The following is a 12,847-nucleotide window of genomic DNA, read 5'->3' as shown; positions in this document are numbered from 1 at the left end:
TAATTATATGAAATACAGTTAGATATTGAGTATTGCCAAAAAGATGAAGATGAAAACTGCAGTTGCCTCCTTGACGATTTAACTAAGGATTTTGAATATTTTGAAATCGGAGAAATCACTTATTTTTCAAAATTATCAATAGCAAGAGATACTAACAGTCTTCTTTAAATCCTGTCATATTTATTGTTAGATAACATCATATAAAACATTAAAAAATAGTTTTGCTGACGTTCTTTTTGCCTAATCGTAATTACTAGCATTACTAATTTCCTCGCCCTATTTTCTATTGAGAATGCCTTTAAGTTATCTTACTGATTAGTACTAAAAGGATGACAACAAAGTTAATAAATCACGGCCGTTTAGGGCATAAAATAAAATAATAATATAATTTATTTAAAATAAATTTTGTGCACGTACGGAAATATATCTCACGATCAAAATATTTTTAATCAAACTGTAAATGATAAGCGCTGTGCTTAATTAAACTCAGTTTGTGGACTGAACCTAGATGTATTGTTATAGGTACAGTTATAACGGTGTTTTTCTAATGTTCATTCAAAATAGTCTAACAAAATGTATAAGCAATTTAATCAACCTTAGAGGGTGTAAAAAATCCTAAAGGATATCAAAACCGACAGACAAAAAAAAACTTTTTTTATAATTTTATACATAAAACTTTAATACGCCTAGTATTGAATGTCTCTATGCTCTAAGCAGGTGCCAGCTTGTCATCGTTAGATCCTCCTATTGTACCGCTTAATAAAATTGCCGTCGCGCGCCGTATCAAGTCGTCACACAATCGTAATCGTACTTAGTGATGGTTAAAATAGGCCAGTAGTTTGGACATTTCAATCACGCTACTATCACACGTGACTAAATAGCAGTACGTTTTAATGGCTTTTCCTTCTGGTGAAAATACAAAACCTGCACCCAATGGAAATGTCATCAAAATTTACAGCCATTACGTAAAATTGTATCGATGAAAGGAGTGGAATGGAGGACGTTAGCCGCGTAAGCTGAAGACGCGGGTATTCCCGCCTCAGCAACCGGTGGACTTAACTACTTTTTCTTTAGTGTATGATATCTAGGTATTTCAGTTTTTGAAAGTGGAGAAGTTGAAACGTTCAATTGCCCAAATTCGCGTTGATGTTGTCGCTTCTTTATTGCATCATGTCAGAATAGATGAGCAAGTAGTATATTTAACGTACAGAAATATACCATAGAAGACGCAAATGCATCTACCTCGCGTGTCCGAACCCCGACCAAGCGTCGAGGTTGACCGTCGCTCTTTCCAGCCCACGCGCGTCAGTTGTTGCAGCCGGACGTCCGTGAAAACTTAAAAAATGCTTCGTTGCGTGATAATTAACTGCAACAGCCCAAAAATTGCGATCACCCAAAGGCAAGAATATATTTCCTATCACAGATAAGTAATTTTACAATTATATTATGCGTAAATTTTGTATGAAAAAGTCGGCACGCTTGGTTTCAATACAAATCGTGGTATTTGCGTCATTTAGCGTATATATTAAATCTGTGATTTAACGTATCTGAGACATGCAGTCGGACGTAATGTAGCATTGTACTAACAGCAGCACTCTTAACTCTCCATCGGTAGACTTTATGCCTTTTGTAATAAGGTCTACGAAGTGTCAGTTAACAGTGTAAGCGATGGTACAAGTTGCGGAAAGTTTCAAAGTTCTCGGAAATTTTAAAGTTTCACAGGAAACAAAAGAAACTCACTTTAGAAATGGAAAATTTCGGAAATATGAGAAGATAAATGCCGAAATTTCTCCAAGTAGAAATTTCGAAATTTTGGAAACTGTCCGAGGGCACATCAGTAAATGTGAATGGCCTATCAGGCCAATTCGAGTTTTAGTTATTCGATGTTTCTGTCAGTGTCAAAAGTGACGTTTTTGTTTGAAGAAATGTCACTATGGACACTGACAGATCAGTATCATGTCGGAAACAGATCGCATAACTCGAATTAGCCTGTTTTTGCTGCACAGTCGGATATACCAACCCAACAAAGCGTGGTCTCTTGAATACATATCGTTATATGTCTTCTCTCTTAATGATTCTCTAAAAATATAGTTAAGGAAATGACTTTCTGGAAGCGAGGTAGATTAAAAGCAAAATAGTTACGATAGATTTTGACGTGATTAAAAAGTTAACGATTTGTCAAAGCGAAATAACTTCATGCTTAACTTATATACTGAAAATGCATTAACTACAACACATAAAAAAATAGATTTTTTTGCGGTGAAGGAGGGTGTAATTTTCTATGTTTCTCAATATCGCCTTTGCAATCAAAGATGTTGGCCTTGCTCTTATTGTATTGTGTATTAACGTAAAATTATTAAAGGCTAGTGAATTTTTGATAAATAAATAACAACTAGACATGAAATTATAAATGTATAAGGTGTAACACATTTAACAACATGCACTAACTAATTATTCATACTTGTTAACGTTTTTGTGGTTTGAGAACCTTCAAATTGATCATCTCATTCCCATTATCATTAAACATCAGTTACATATTAAATGTAAAATTAAAATGTAAAATTCAAAGGCACAATGTGACTCTAAATTGATAGATGTCAAGTAGATGACTACGGCGGAACTGTCAAATCTTGTTAGACAACAAGTTGAAATGCAAAATTTGTCAATTTTGATATGTTTCGCTTAACTTCAAACTCGGGTAAATCCATTCGACCCTCTTAGCAAATATCTACCCTATTACCTTTTTCTTAATACCAATATCGCATAATCTAACAGATGGATTTACCCGAGTTTGAAGTTAAGCGACACATGTTATCGCTATTTGTGTCGCTTAACTTCAATCAAACTCGTGTAAATCCATGCGACCCTCTCAGCAAATATCTACCCTATTACCTTTTTCTTAATACCAATATCGCATAATTTAACAAATGGATTTACCCGAGTTTGAAGTTAAGCGACACATTTTATCGCTATTTGTGTCGCTTAACTTCAATCAAACTCGTGTAAATCCATGCGACCCTCTCAGCAAAAATCTACCCTATTACCTTTTTCTTAATACCAAAAAGGCATAATTTAACAGATGGATTTATCCGAGTTTGAAGTTAAGCGACACATGTTATCGCTATTTGTGTCGCTTAACTTGAATTAAACTCGTGTAAATCCATGCGACCCTCTCAGCAAATATCTACCCTATTACCTCTTTCTTAATACCAATATCGCATAATCTAACAGATGGATATACCCGAGTTTGAAGTTAAGCCACACATGTTATCGCTATTTGTGTCGCTTAACTTGAATTAAACTCGTGTAAATCCATGCGACCCTCTCAGCAAATATCTACCTTATTACCTCTTTCTTAATACCAATATCGCATAATCTAACAGATGGATTTACCCGAGTTTGAAGTTAAGCGACACATGTTATCGCTATTTGTGTCGCTTAACTTCATTCAAACTCGTGTAAATGCATGCGACCCTCTCAGCAAATATCTACCCTATTACCTTTTTCTTAATACCAATATCGCATAATCTGACAGATGGATTTACCCGAGTTTGAAGTTAAGCGACACATGTTATCGCTATTTGTGTCGCTTAAGTTCAATCAAACTCGTGTAAATCCATGCGAACCTCTCAGCAAATATCTACCCTATTACCTCTTTCTTAATACCAATATCGCATAATCTAACAGATGGATTTACCCGAGTTTGAAGTTAAGCGACACATGTTATCGCTATTTGTGTCGCTTAACTTCATTCAAACTCGTGTAAATGCATGCGACCCTCTCAGCAAATATCTACCCTATTACCTCTTTCTTAATACCAATATCGCATAAACTAACAGATTGATATACCCGAGTTTGAAGTTAAGCGACACATTTTATCGCTATTTGTGTCGCTTAACTTCATTCAAACTCGTGTAAATGCATGCGACCCTCTCAGCAAATATCTACCCTATTACCTTTTTCTTAATACCAAAAAGGCATAATTTAACAGATGGATTTATCCGAGTTTGAAGTTAAGCGACACATGTTATCGCTATTTGTGTCGCTTAACTTGAATTAAACTCGTGTAAATCCATGCGACCCTCTCAGCAAATATCTACCCTATTACCTCTTTCTTAATACCAATATCGCATAATCTAACAGATGGATATACCCGAGTTTGAAGTTAAGCCACACATGTTATCGCTATTTGTGTCGCTTAACTTGAATTAAACTCGTGTAAATCCATGCGACCCTCTCAGCAAATATCTACCTTATTACCTCTTTCTTAATACCAATATCGCATAATCTAACAGATGGATTTACCCGAGTTTGAAGTTAAGCGACACATGTTATCGCTATTTGTGTCGCTTAACTTCATTCAAACTCGTGTAAATGCATGCGACCCTCTCAGCAAATATCTACCCTATTACCTTTTTCTTAATACCAATATCGCATAATCTGACAGATGGATTTACCCGAGTTTGAAGTTAAGCGACACATGTTATCGCTATTTGTGTCGCTTAAGTTCAATCAAACTCGTGTAAATCCATGCGACCCTCTCAGCAAATATCTACCCTATTACCTCTTTCTTAATACCAATATCGCATAATCTAACAGATGGATTTACCCGAGTTTGAAGTTAAGCGACACATGTTATCGCTATTTGTGTCGCTTAACTTCATTCAAACTCGTGTAAATGCATGCGACCCTCTCAGCAAATATCTACCCTATTACCTCTTTCTTAATACCAATATCGCATAATCTAACAGATGGATATACCCGAGTTTGAAGTTAAGCCACACATGTTATCGCTATTTGTGTCGCTTAACTTGAATTAAACTCGTGTAAATCCATGCGACCCTCTCAGCAAATATCTACCTTATTACCTCTTTCTTAATACCAATATCGCATAATCTAACAGATGGATTTACCCGAGTTTGAAGTTAAGCGACACATGTTATCGCTATTTGTGTCGCTTAACTTCATTCAAACTCGTGTAAATGCATGCGACCCTCTCAGCAAATATCTACCTATTACCTTTTTCTTAATACCAATATCGCATAATCTGACAGATGGATTTACCCGAGTTTGTAGTTAAGCGACACATGTTATCGCTATTTGTGTCGCTTAAGTTCAATCAAACTCGTGTAAATCCATGCGACCCTCTCAGCAAATATCTACCCTATTACCTCTTTCTTAATACCAATATCGCATAATCTAACAGATGGATATACCCGAGTTTGAAGTTAAGCCACACATGTTATCGCTATTTGTGTCGCTTAACTTGAATTAAACTCGTGTAAATCCATGCGACCCTCTCAGCAAATATCTACCTTATTACCTCTTTCTTAATACCAATATCGCATAATCTAACAGATGGATTTACCCGAGTTTGAAGTTAAGCGACACATGTTATCGCTATTTGTGTCGCTTAACTTCATTCAAACTCGTGTAAATGCATGCGACCCTCTCAGCAAATATCTACCCTATTACCTTTTTCTTAATACCAATATCGCATAATCTGACAGATGGATTTACCCGAGTTTGAAGTTAAGCGACACATGTTATCGCTATTTGTGTCGCTTAAGTTCAATCAAACTCGTGTAAATCCATGCGACCCTCTCAGCAAATATCTACCCTATTACCTCTTTCTTAATACCAATATCGCATAATCTAACAGATGGATTTACCCGAGTTTGAAGTTAAGCGACACATGTTATCGCTATTTGTGTCGCTTAACTTCATTCAAACTCGTGTAAATGCATGCGACCCTCTCAGCAAATATCTACCCTATTACCTCTTTCTTAATACCAATATCGCATAATCTAACAGATGGATATACCCGAGTTTGAAGTTAAGCCACACATGTTATCGCTATTTGTGTCGCTTAACTTGAATTAAACTCGTGTAAATCCATGCGACCCTCTCAGCAAATATCTACCTTATTACCTCTTTCTTAATACCAATATCGCATAATCTAACAGATGGATTTACCCGAGTTTGAAGTTAAGCGACACATGTTATCGCTATTTGTGTCGCTTAACTTCATTCAAACTCGTGTAAATGCATGCGACCCTCTCAGCAAATATCTACCTATTACCTTTTTCTTAATACCAATATCGCATAATCTGACAGATGGATTTACCCGAGTTTGAAGTTAAGCGACACATGTTATCGCTATTTGTGTCGCTTAAGTTCAATCAAACTCGTGTAAATCCATGCGACCCTCTCAGCAAATATCTACCCTATTACCTCTTTCTTAATACCAATATCGCATAATCTAACAGATGGATTTACCCGAGTTTGAAGTTAAGCGACACATGTTATCGCTATTTGTGTCGCTTAACTTCATTCAAACTCGTGTAAATGCATGCGACCCTCTCAGCAAATATCTACCCTATTACCTCTTTCTTAATACCAATATCGCATAAACTAACAGATTGATATACCCGAGTTTGAAGTTAAGCGACACATTTTATCGCTATTTGTGTCGCTTAACTTCATTCAAACTCGTGTAAATGCATGCGACCCTCTCAGCAAATATCTACCCTATTACCTTTTTCTTAATACCAATATCGCATAATCTGACAGATGGATTTACCCGAGTTTGAAGTTAAGCGACACATGTTATCGCTATTTGTGTCGCTTAAGTTCAATCAAACTCGTGTAAATCCATGCGACCCTCTCAGCAAATATCTACCCTATTACCTCTTTCTTAATACCAATATCGCATAATCTAACAGATGGATTTACCCGAGTTTGAAGTTAAGCGACACATGTTATCGCTATTTGTGTCGCTTAACTTCATTCAAACTCGTGTAAATGCATGCGACCCTCTCAGCAAATATCTACCCTATTACCTTTTTCTTAATACCAATATCGCATAATCTAACAGATGGATATACCCGAGTTTGAAGTTAAGCGACACATGTTATCGCTATTTGTGTCGCTTAACTTGAATTAAACTCGTGTAAATCCATGCGACCCTCTCAGCAAATATCTACCCTATTACCTCTTTCTTAATACCAATATCGCATAATCTAACAGATGGATTTACCCGAGTTTGAAGTTAAGCGACTCATTTATCACTAAGTTCTACTTGGCTTGACTACTAGTTTCAATTGCCGGTATCCACGTTATATTTTGACACATTTTCGAGTCGAATTGGGCCTTACGTAAGTACTAACTACATCTTGCAGCTCCAAAGGAATTGAGAAGGAATTAATCGACAAAATGTCTTCCGGATTTCGTTTTTTGTTGCAATGTGGCTCAAATTATTACAACTGTTATTAAACTTTAAATTGTACTTATAATAACAATAAGAACATACATACCGAGCTTATTTAAATCAAAATCTTGTATCCAAATGCACTGAAATTCATGATGTTTAAAAAAGTGTCGTCATTTTAAAATAAACAAAAGCTCTACGGCACGATTCGGGAAATGAATAAGAGATTCACTAGATTTGAAATACTAAAGCTATGTGACGTTCCACGGCAAAAGGTACCTTATGGCGGCTATGCGACATAAGCGCCATCCATTATTAATTGGAGCGGCGTTAATAATACCGTAAGCGCCAACCGCCTTAAGGTACCTTTACTCGTGGGACGTCACATATCTTTACTATTCAATATCTAGTGAATCTATAATTCATTTCCCGAATCGCGCCGCTAATTTATATTGAATATAATTGTGATAGCGTAAAACTTATCTTGAAACATTATTTGTTTCATAGAGACATTTGTTTCCTTAACTTTTAAGCAAAACGATGCCGCTCGTCTATTTTATTAGTTTTTCTGTCTATAAATATTAAAAATACCTGTTTGAGAACATCGACTTTCAGTAAATAAATGTCTTTATAACTAAATATGTTAGCGCACTTAATAATACAAGGACAGTCGCCATCAGATATATCGGAGCGGCCAAGGTGCTCACAAATATCTGAACACGTCTCTATTGTCAAGGCGTTAGGTGCGTGTTCAGATATTATTGAGCACCTCGGCCGCTCCGATATATCTGATGGCGACTGGACACACGACGTGTAAATTTTTTAGGTAATAAAATCTGAAACCGAATTGTATTTTGTTTCGATTTTCCATTAAGCGAATATTGTGCACAACATAAGCCTTCTTGAGCTTACTGTGGGACAGTCGGTTTTTGTAAGATTATCCTATAGTTCTTTTTTTGTAACTAGTAATGTGAGTAGATGAAGAAACACTAATTAAATCGGCCTGGGGATACCTCGCCTTGTTGCTATTTTACTGCTATTTTTTGACTAGAAGCTTGTAACATGTAAACATTAAAGGCTCGGCCAAACACAAGGCGCGACGCAGCGCTGCCGCCCATGCTAACAGGTTACCGACGTCAAACAGACTGCGTCCCGCCGGCATCGCGCCCCGCTTCTGTCACGCCCCGCGCGTCCACGCGGCGCGGACGCGGCGGCACGCTGGGCCACATCAGTCGGACGTAAATGAGAAACCCTCCGCGCGCGCATGCTGCTGTATCGGGCGCAATTCACGCCCGCATCGCGCCGCGTCCGCGCCGCGTTCGCGCGCGCGATGAGGGCGTGTTGAGAGCGCGAGGCCGGCGCGATCCACGCGCGACCTGTTTGAACAGGCATCACGCGGCGCGGACGCGGCGCTGCGTCGCGCCTTGTGTTTGGCCGAGCCTTAAGTGTCACCCCACACCAGTGTCTTTTGAGTGTCGGCGCCTAGTGTTTTGCAGTTGCGCCAACGTTGCGTCGAGCAATATAATAGAGTTTACTAGACGCCAACGCTTGGGACACGCTAGTGTGGGGTGGCCCTAACTTCGAGTTGGAACTATCAAGGTACAAGGTTCACTGTAAAAGTAACGCGAGTCACCATTTTATTGCATTGCATTTCTTTTAATCAGGATGCAAATTTAAATGTTACTTTACACCAACACCAATACCACCAATAGACTATGTACCAATCATTACGCAATGGAATCGTATCGCGTTACTTATCGTGGACTGACCCTAAGGGCCACCCCGTCGAGCGTCTTTTGAGCGTCAGCTTCTTTTTTTTAAATTTATTTTTTATTTATTCAGGTAAATACACATAATATACCGGGTGTTTCCTGTAACAGGAGCATTAAATTAAACTGAAGGCTGTAAGCCTCAAACTGACCAACATTTGTACAGCAACTTTTTAAAATTATGAAATTTAAAGATTATACCTTTTTCATACTCATTAAATATTATTTTCAATGTACGCTGCCATCTGTGTGTTTGAAGTTGCTTGTCACCCTTTAAACATAACAAATTTTGCAATACATGGCGTCTTAGAATAAACTTTAAAGTGTAATAAAAATCAAACCACAAGTTATTTTTAAAAGTTGCTAAACAAATGTTGGTCAGTCTGAGGAGTACAGCCTACAGTTTAATTGAATGCCCCTGTTACAGAAAACACCCGGTACAACTTAATTACAAAAGTACCGTTAAACCAGTAAGGTTTGTCTCGGTACACCATCCGCAGTAGATTTGATACAATAATAAAATATCTTATCAACTCTATGGCTGCTGCTTGACGCAACGTTGGCGCAACTGCGCAACTACGCCATTTTTCAGCGCTAACTAGACAGCAACGCTCAGAAGACATGTGGGGTGGCTCTAAAGCATCTCGATGTTGGTCACTGTATTGTTAAGCGTGATAAATTTAAGCCCTATCTTGGGTCGTGTCAATTTGCATGTTGTAACACTTTCATCGTGTAGTCTTCCAGTGTACTCGTTGTGGCTAGCTATTTAAACTGAACTTAGAGTCGGACCAGGCTAACTGCATGGTAATCGCAATTTAAGTGTGAAAATGTCATAACTAATGTAATTTTTTTATAAAAATATGCTGTTTGTAATGACCCTTACTCACTTTTTTCTGTTCAAGTTGGTGCAAAGTTAGCTCTGTGGCCTATTTAATAAAGCTACAAATTACAATTTACAAGCTGAACTCTCTTTCTAACCCTATGTGTTAATTAGGCCACAGACCGACTCTATTTACATCTTCAAAGTCTGTAAGTACCGTATGATTTAATGTACAATAATTGAGACGATATAGTAAAATGTTACGAAGCTAAAAGGAATTTATTATAATAGTATATTTCATTCATTTATCCACTGTTATCGGACGACTGTAATGAATAATTTTGGTTTCAAATTACGTCATTCTCTCTGGCAACCCCACAAAGTGTATTTGGGGTTGCCAGAAAGCATGACGTCTGAAATTGGGTAGAGAAAGTGACAGAAGGTGGCATGAAACTGTAGCTATGTATGTATGTAGCTATATGGCAAAATTGCAATTTTATGGAAATGTTATAATAAATACAATTTACAGTACATATGGTGCTACTTTCTCGCACTAGTGCATCAAATAGCACTTTTCGTGCATATGTCGAAAGTTTAAAGGGCCATATGTACTGTAAAACGTTGTTCGATACACGTGCGAATAGGTAATTCGCAACTCGTGTCGATTTAAAACACTCCCTGCGGTCGTGTTTTAATTTATCGCCACTCGTTTCGAATTTCCTCTTTTCCGCACTTGTATTGAAAATAACTATTGTTTCATGTACCTCTATTATAGTCACGTCACCATCTGCCATTTTGTCAAAACTGGCCCCTGATTGCAATAAACCATAGAATATTGCGTCATAAAATTGTAGAAATTAAATAAAATGGAACAAAAAAAATTCCATACTAAATTGTTGCCATGTTTAAAAGCATTTTACGTCAAAAATGTGACAGTTACGTAGGAAGTGGCGCCCTCATTTTTTTTCTACTATTTTATGTCGCACTTTATGTATAAGTAGGCTTCTTGAGTGTAAATTATACATAGCAATACATTGTATCTAAGCATAAAATATTATTGGCAGGGCTCTGAATATAGGGTATCACAATAAAAAGCTCAGTTTTATAATGATCATACATAACATATTTGATATATTGTTAGCTTGTACTAGACGAATACGGCGTCATGAAAATGATGATGAAATGATGAATGATGGGGGATTTAAAAGTGCTTGTTGCTAGGCCTATTTGAATAAAGAATATTTAGAGTTTGAGTTTGGGTTTGAAAGTGATGAAGATAATGAATTAGACCTTCGAGAATTTCGAGAAATATTCTGTTTTAAGACAACTTGGAGTAACCGAAAGATAATTATTAGGAGAAATATTTTTGGCGATCATCACTTTTTATAATTTGGTGTCATGAGACACAGTAATCATCCGGAAGATTGCGGGTCACTTCTGGATGTGATTAGCTCAGGACCGGGACAAGTGGCGTACTGGAAGAGAGGCCTATGCTCAGCAGTGGGCGATAAAGGGCTGATATGATGATGATGATTAAATAATTTAAGTCATGTAGTAAATTATTTGAATTAACTAACCGATGTATCAAGGTATTTCCGAAAGGGAAAAACACTAAAAAAGAGGCGGATAATTCCGCAAAGTGATGGGAATTAGAATTTCGTGTCGGAATTATAATTATACTATTAACCCGCCCCGTCTGCACGGGTTACACAAAACCTTAACAAATTATACACCTAAACCTTCCTCAAGAATCACTCTATTGAACGCTGAAAACCACGTGAAAATCCGTTCAGCAGTTTTCGGGATTACGAAATTTCTGAAATTGCCCGAATACATCATGATCATTATAGAACTGGGCCAAAATAACATGCTAATTTAGCGTACAAAATCGGGAGCAAATTATTTCAATGCTTTATAACGTTCGTTTATTAATTGGTAAGTTAATAAGCTATCTGACCCCCTGGCACGTTACTCGTATTTCTTAAAATCATTTAGAATGTAACTAAGAGAGACGATTGTTGCTTCAAGATAAGTCCTCACCAGGTACACACGAACCTTACTTGACCTATACCTTACGTAAGACTTACGGTGGCGTGCCAGGGAGGTCTGTTGTACAAATGTCGAACCCTAATGTCTGCTTAATGAGAGATTCTGATGTTATTCAAGACAAATATAATATACTTAAGTATTTTAAGACGTCCGAACTTTACAGTTGTCTCAAAAAGAAAGTTAACATAAAATATAAGATAAAGACAAAACATATGATGTGACGATCACAAAACATGTACGAATATGTACAGACAACAACAGCAAGAAAGGAAGAAATGTGTAAACTTTTTCAAGGGTGTTCCAAAACACTAAGTGTGCAGTGCTCTTATTTATAGGTCATTGTGTAGACGTTACTTACATTATTGAAGCAGTTACGATGTGATAAATACCGATAGTTGTGTGTAAATGGCGCCAGTACAGTTTACTTGGGTTTGATTTTTCAACATACGTAGTTATATGCGTCCGACTAATTGTTTCTGTTCGATAACAAGCAAAGCAATGTTAGTCGTAATTAAATGGCTGAAAAGAGGTCTATTTAGTAAGCCTTTAGGATCCTCTAGCATTATTAGAGCTTAACAGTAAGGGTGCATGCGTGACGTGCACAATTCTAGTTTACTTCACAAGGTGCCCTTAAGCGGAAACTGCGCAAAGTGTCGTGCATTGCTTGCTGGCAGATTTTACGGATACATTCGTTGTGTTCAGGATTTTATCTTAAAATATATCAATGGTGTCACAGATAAAATCATTCACAGGCAAGCCCCTACAGTAAAATCCTTGCAAGGGATGGTGCAGTCGCCATCAGATATATCGGAGCGGCTAAGGCGCTTACAAATATCTGAACACGTCTCTATTGTCAGGGCGTTAGAGTGCGTGTTCAGATATTGTGAACACCTTGGCCGCTCCGATATATCTGATGGCGACTGTACACTAATCTGCTAGAAGGTCCGAGCCGTCGACCCCACAGAATAATGCCGTAGTCGTCACTTAGTGGAGCGCCTC

This window comes from Cydia strobilella, chromosome 7 (genome assembly GCF_947568885.1).
Source record: "Cydia strobilella chromosome 7, ilCydStro3.1, whole genome shotgun sequence".
Lineage (NCBI taxonomy): Eukaryota > Metazoa > Arthropoda > Insecta > Lepidoptera > Tortricidae > Cydia > Cydia strobilella.
Note: the sequence above shows the minus strand (reverse complement) of the source record.